Consider the following 7,888-nt stretch of genomic DNA (forward strand, 5'->3'; position numbering starts at 1 on the left):
TAAAACACACAAGGCGGAGCGGGTACGGCCGGTTCTAAAGTCACTGTTGTAAGGTTCCTCATTCTCTGCGGTGGCTCGATGGAGATGATGCGCCGCAACGGTGATTTGTTTATATTTACGACGGCAAATGTACAGTGTCGACGTCTGGTGGTGATATTAGTGCTTGGGAGGTAAATTGTTCTCCATCAGATCAGAAGGGCCAAGTGCAGTGTAAACATATAAAAGTTTTAATGAAAATTTTTACTTAATATTGTTTGATTACCTAACACATGTAGTTCTGACACTCACTTAACCATTTGTCGATGCATTTCCTGTTTGTTCCTCAAATAATTACTATTATAATATAAAACCATCATTAGACACAGTTTTCGTTCAATATTCTGCGATATCGGAAAAAAACTTTTATTTAATCACATAAAATAAATATTCGATACGTTAAAGTAAATTTTCATTCATAATTTTGATTTTGAAATTTATTCCACCTGAAATCCATCATTATTTTCACCTCCCAATGAAAGCACACGTAGCTTAATGCCGTCTACTCTACTCTTCAAAATCAGAATCCGAATTGGATTACGATTCCAATAATACAAAAGCAAAAGCAGCAGGTTTTCCATTTTCATAGTCTTTATTTTTAGATTTTCCAAAACAATATTCGGAACTTGACAGTTCAGTATAGTTGTATTGGTGAACCCGAGTGCCAACCCGTGAAACATCTCAGTGCGAAACTAACAGCTTTCGGGGCGAACTAGTGCGACACTGAGTGCGAAACTGAGTGAATAAAAAAACGTTTTGACAGCAGTTAGTGCGGCACTGGGGTTTTTTTTTATCCCATTTATTTATGTATCAGGCTCATTAGCATTTTATCTGTAACAGAGCCGGGTTTTTATCGTGTACATGTACATATGTTTATGTTTCTATAAATTGTAAATTACACAGTAGAAGTAGTAGCCATTTAGGCGTTAGGTTTTCTGTTCCATTACATTATGGTAAATTACACTCTAGTAGCCATTTCGGCGTAAGGGTATTCTATCTGTTCTTCCATTGTTCAGCAGACCGGACAGCGGAGACAGTTGATATTGATCATTGTTGGGTTATTTATAGAACAGCAGCCCGATGTTTCTTGCAGAGCAGAGCAGTTGTACGGATGAATCGATATTTGTTCCACCGTGGATCAATCTCCATAGCTGATGATGGTTGCGTGGACGTAATTACTCTATAACAACACAAAGATGGTCAATTGAGGGCCCTGAGTTTGAACTCACGATCGATCGCTTAGTAAGCGAACGCGTAACCAAGTGGCTACGAAGACCCCCGCGGCACTGGGGTTGAAACTGAACAAAAACGAATTCGCTATAATTCGCTGATTTCGCTGATTGATTGGCCATGTGACCCAGTGTTTAGCAGGATAGATCATGCCGCCCATCAACCTCATGTTCCAGGCAACTGTTCGCAATCCGCCTTTTCACCTCGCAGCTTACATCGTTAAAGGGTGGAATGATCATAATTTGGTTTTGTTTAGAGCGTGTAGTTTGAATCATTTCTTTCACTTGAAAAATCGGGCCTGATCACGAACGTCACTTCACGGTGAAAACGAAGTGAATTGTATACAACCTGGGCCTGATCACGAACGTCACTTCACGGTGAAAAAGAAGTGAATTGTATATAACGTTATTACGGCTGTCACCGTGTGTGTAGAATCCGGAAGAGTTCATCCGTCGTGACAACTTTGAAACAACTGGTGAAAGCTAGTCACGCGGAATGGAGTAAGTTTAATTTCGGATTTATTTAGCTTTTTTGCTAACATTTTGAATCTTGTTTTGCTTTTAGAGAAAGAAAATATCTTTTCTTTCTCTAAAAGCAAAACAAGATTCAAAATGTTAGCAAAAAAGCTAAATAAATCCGAAATAGCAATTTACCCGCTTGGTGGTATTTTTAGAACGAAATCCTGACGTATCCAGAGAACGTAAATTTGTTTATTTGGATTCGATAAATGCGCTATGGGATATAATTGAGGACTAGAAATGTAGCTCCCGTAGACCGATTGAAACATGACGAAAGGTCTAATTTCGATTGCCCTAAATGAATAGAAATTTTTTGTTTCTTTTTTTAAGATTAGACTAACAGAGAGTTGCAACCCCATAAAATGGCAATGGAGGCCACTTGCCCAAAACGATAATTATGATTGATTATGTATAGAATTGATTTGTTGATATTTTCAATATAAAATAATAACTGTAACGTTTTTCCAACATTGCAGAGCTGATTTTTGTAATTCAAACATTCGCATTTGGTGGACAAGACCCGAATCAGGACGATAGTTACATCGATTAAAGCCATTGATTATTTGTTTTTACGTAATTGATATTTTCAACGATATTGTTTTGAAGACATACTTTGAATGAAAGAATATTTAAGTTTCAAATAAAAAAAAAAGAATCTATCATTGCAAAGCTTTTAAATTAACAATTTTAAAATTGTTCTCTAGTTCTTTTTCCATAACTTGGTATCCGTCTAAAGAAAATCTGAATCATTTTCTGCTTTTGGCAAATTCCTTGAAACTCATCAGATGTCCCATATGAAAATTATGCTTCTGACCGACGCTACTAACCAGTTTCTGTTTAAATAATTATATCAAACCTCATGTTCCGTATATCAGATTATACTGATCATGAGATGGATAAATTCGGGTTTATTCTGAGATATAGAAGATTTTATTATTCATCAAAATTGTAGAAACGGTTCTTTAAAAATGATTCTAACGTTGACCTAAACTAAACTCTTCTCACTCTTCAAACGAGTAAGACAGAGTTGAGTACAAGAGTATGCGAGATATCGAATAATAAACTCAAGTATTGCTCCTCATCTTTGAACCAGCGTTTGATTCAGCAAACTAACGCACCAAGCAAATGATTCATGGAATGAGTCCGAATAGTTGGCATTGAAATACCGATTCATCGAGGTATAATCACAAACTTGTCATTCTAAAACATACGTCCAATTGAATGGAATATTATCTCATACACTTATTAATTTTACCTACATAACGTTTAAACGTCCGAAATTATGCAACCGACATAACGTTTAAACGCCCGAAACTGACATGTCTCTTATAAACGGGAATGAACCCTTTCACTTCACGGAGTTTAATTTTACACGTGACAATGATGATAGACACAAAAAGATTAAGTGAAGTGTAAGTGACGTGAAAGCGTTTGTGACAGTGATGTTCGTGATCAGGCCCCCTTATTGCGACTGTCACCGTTTAATTTCGTATCTATTTAGCTTTTTTGCTAACATTTTGAATCTTATCTTGTCTTGTTTAAGAAACAAAAGAAAACAAACAGCAATTTACCCGCCTGGTGGCATTTTTTGAACGAAATTCTGACGTATCCAGAGGCGGAAAATTTGTTTATGTGGGTTCGGCAAATGCGCTATGGGATGTAATTAAGGATTAAAAATGTAGTTCCCGTAGGCCCATTGAAACATGGCGAAGGTCTACTTCCGATTGTCCTTAATGAACAGAAATTTTTTGTTTCTATTTTCAGGATTAGACTAAGAGAGAGTTGCAACACCATAAATTGGCAATGGAGGTCACTGGCCCAAATACGATCATTATGTTTGATTATGTATAATATTGATTTGTTGATATTTTGAATATAAAATAATAACTGTAAAGTTTTTCCAACATTGCAGAGCTAGTTTTTTTTGTAATTCAAACATTCACAATAGGCGACCAGAATCAGGACAATAATTATAACTTTTCACGTAATAGATATTTTCAACGGTATTGTTTTAAAAACATACTTTGAATGAAAGAATATTAAAAAAGTGATAATAAGTTTCAAACAAGGAAAAACATCATCATAGCAAAGCATTTACAAGATACTGTTTTCAAATTCTTCTCTAGTTCTTTTTCCATAATTTTTCCGTCTAAAGAAAATCTGCATCACTTTCGCTTTTGTCAAATTCCTTGAAACCCATCAGATGTTTTCTATGAGGATTATGCTTCTGACCGACGTTGCTGACCGGTTCTGTTTGAATAATTAAATCAAACCCTATGTCCCGTATATCAAATTACACGAGAATGGAAATGATAAGAGGATTAAACTTCAGAATCCCATATGGAAGTAGCACAGATTATACTGATCGTGAGGTGGATAAAGTCGGATTTATTCTGATATATAGAAGATATTATTATTCATCAAAATTGTAGAAACGGTTAATGAAAAATTATTCTAAATATTTCTCACTATTCAAACGAGTAAGACAGAGCTGAGTACAAGAATATGCGAGATTTCGATTATTAAACATAATAGTCATGTTTTATCTCAAGCGTAAAATTACATTCCCATATGTTCAACAACTACATTATTCCAGAGCAACCAAGTATTCCTCCTCATCTTTGAGCCAGCATTTGATTCAGCAAATTAATCATCGAGGTATATACGATTAAATAAATGGAATATTATCTCATACGCTGTATTAACATTACCTATATAACGTTCAAACGTCCAAAATTATGCAACCGACACAACATTCAAACACCCGACATTATGCAATCAACATGTCTCTTATAAACGGGAAAGAACACTTTCACTTCACGGAGTTCATTTTTACACGCAACTGTCCGTGACAATGAAGATAGACACAAAAAGATTAAGTGAAGTATAAGTGACATGAAAGCGTACGTGACAGTGATCAGGCCCATCATCTCATTTTTGACGTAGAACTACGTCTTTTAGGTAGGGTGCCATAACAGAAAACATGTCACGTTTTTATGAAATAAAGTTTTTTTTATCCCATCTATTTATTTTTATTAGGCTCATTTAGCAATTCACATTACCCATTTTTAGGCATAGGAGTATTCCTATCTTATCGATACACATTTTTATCTATTACACACAGAGACGAATGAACTCCCAGAGTTTAAAGTCTTTTTAATTCAACATCACCTTGGAGGGATCGAAGCTGTTGCTTGTCATGCAAACATCAGAGGCAAAGACCTCTGTATTGTCAGCTTGTATTGGCCTCCGAGAGCTGCGGTTAGCCGCAAACAACTTGATGACATGTACTCACTCCTTCCTGAGCCACGATTGATCTTGGGAGACTTCAACTCTCACGGAACTGCCTGGGGGGAACAGTACGACAACAATCGTTCATTGTTGATATATGACATTTGTAACAGCATCAATATGACCGTTTTGAACACTGGGGAAACAACACGTGTACCTAAACCTCCTGTTAACCCAAGTGCTCTTGACCTCTCGCTTTACTCGAATTCACTATCGTTAGATTGCAAGTGGAATGTAATCCAGAACCCCAACGGTAGTGATCACTTGCCAATCAAAACTTTCATCACCATTGGGTCGAATTCTTCTGAATCTATAAAAATGGCATATGACCTCACAAGACACATTGACTGGAAAAAATATGCGATTGCTCTAGCCATCAATTCCAGAGATGGTTTACCTCCATTGGAGGAGTTTAACTTCCTTTCTCGTTTGATCTATGACAGCGCGGTTCGCGCTCAAACGAAACCCATCCCAGGTTCCACCATTTCCCGAAGGCCTCCCAATCTATGGTGGGATAGCCAATGTTCCAAGCTTTATGTAGAAAAATCGAATGCATTTAAAGATTTTCGGAAACGTGGATACCCTGAAAATTTTCAAACGTATTTAGCCCTTGAAGATCAATTTAAAAACTTAATCAAAGGGAAAAAACGTGCTTATTGGCGAAATTTCGTGGGAGGTTTGTCACGAGAAACGTCATTGAAAAAATTATGGAAAGTGGCTCGAAACATGAGAAATCGCTCTTCAACGAATGAAAGCGAAGAATATTCACATCGATGGATTTTTAATTTTGCACGGAAGGTTTGTCCTGATTCCGCTCCTGTGCAAAAAATTGTTCGAGATATACCACAAGGTAGGTGCGATCTTGATTCCGAGTTTTCGATGGTAGAATTCTCTCTTGCTCAGCTTTCATGTAACAATTCTGCTCCGGGATCGGATAGAATTAAGTTCAACTTGCTGAAAAACCTCCCTGATGTGGCGAAACATCGCTTGTTGAATTTATTCAATCGGTTTCTGGAGAATAATATTGTTCCAGATGAATGGAGACAAGTACGAGTTATAGCTATTTCCGATATCCGATTTCAATTCGTACCGCCCAATAGCAATGCTGTCTTGTATACGGAAATTGTTGGAGAAAATGATCTTGTTTCGCCTTGATCGATGGGTTGAAACGAATGGCCTACTCTCAGATACACAATATGGGTTCCGCAGGGGCAAGGGGACGAATGATTGTCTTGCGTTGCTTTCTTCAGAAATTCAAATGGCTTACGCCGAAAAAAAAACAAATGGCTTCAGTATTCTTGGACATAAAGGGGGCCTTCGATTCTGTTTCAATAGAGGTTTTGTCGGACAAATTACACTCTCGGGGTCTGCCGCCTCTATTGAATAATATGTTATACAACTTGCTTTGTGAGAAACATTTGAACTTTTCTCACGGAGATTCGGCAGTAAGTCGGTTCTCTTACATGGGCCTCCCCCAGGGCTCATGTTTAAGCCCCCTTTTGTACAACTTCTATGTAAGCGACATCGACAATTGCCTTACACAAAATTGCAGCCTAAGACAACTTGCAGATGATGGAGTGGTGTCTGTCGTAGGATCAAACGAATCCGACCTGCAAGGACCCTTACAAGATACTTTGAACAATTTTTCAACCTGGGCCATTGGGCTAGGGATCGAATTCTCCACGGAGAAAACAGAGATGGTGGTTTTTTCTAGGAAGCATAGACCAGCAAAACCAAATCTTCAACTTTTGGGTAAACCGATCACTCATGCTATGTCATTCAAGTATCTTGGGGTCTGGTTCGACTCCAAATGTACTTGGGGGGCTCATATTAGGTATCTGAGTAAAAAATGCCAACAAAGAATAAACTTTCTCCGTACAATTACCGGCACCTGGTGGGGAGCCCACCCAGAAGATCTTATAATGTTGTATCGAACAACTATTCTCTCAGTGATGGAGTATGGCAGTTTCTGTTTTCATTCAACTGCCAAAACACACCTCATTGAACTCGAGCGAATTCAGTATCTTTGTCTCCGTATCGCGTTGGGATGTATGCCCTCAACGCATACCATGAGTCTCGAGGTTTTGGCAGGCGTACTCCCACTAAAATATCGCTTCAATTTATTATCTGTTCGGTTCCTCATCCGGTGTAAGGTTATGAACCCATTGGTGATCGGAAATTTTGAGCAGCTGATCGAGCTAAATTTTCACTCCGGATTCATGAGTTCATATCATGAATTCATCTCCATGCAGGTTGATCCTTCTTCGTATATTCTCAACCGTGTTTGTTGCCCTGACTACATCAATTCCTCTGTTTTGATCTGTCCATGAAGCAAGATATCCATGGATATTCAGATTACCAACGATCGAGGATCGCTCCAACGATCTTCGATGAAAAGTATGGGGGTATCAATTGTGATAATATGTACTTTACTGATGGGTCCACTATAAACGAGTCCACAGGATTTGGAGTGTTCAACGAATTTTTTAGCACCTCACACAGTCTTCAGAATCCTTGCTCAGTGTATATTGCTGAATTGGCAGCAATTCATTGGGCGCTGGACAGCGTCGCCTCACGACCTGTTGAACACTATTACATTGTAACGGATAGTCTTAGCTCTGTCGAAGCTATCCGTTCAGTGAGGCCGGAAAAGCACTCGCCGTACTGCCTTGAGAGAATACGAGAAATTTTGAGTGCTTTATCCAGACGCTGTTATGTCATTACCTTTATCTGGGTCCCTTCACATTGCTCCATTCCGGGTAATGAGAGGGCTGACTCATTAGCAAAGGTAGGTGCAATTGAAGGCGATATTT

The sequence above is a fragment of the Toxorhynchites rutilus genome, chromosome 3 (genome assembly GCF_029784135.1).
Source record: "Toxorhynchites rutilus septentrionalis strain SRP chromosome 3, ASM2978413v1, whole genome shotgun sequence".
NCBI lineage: Eukaryota > Metazoa > Arthropoda > Insecta > Diptera > Culicidae > Toxorhynchites > Toxorhynchites rutilus.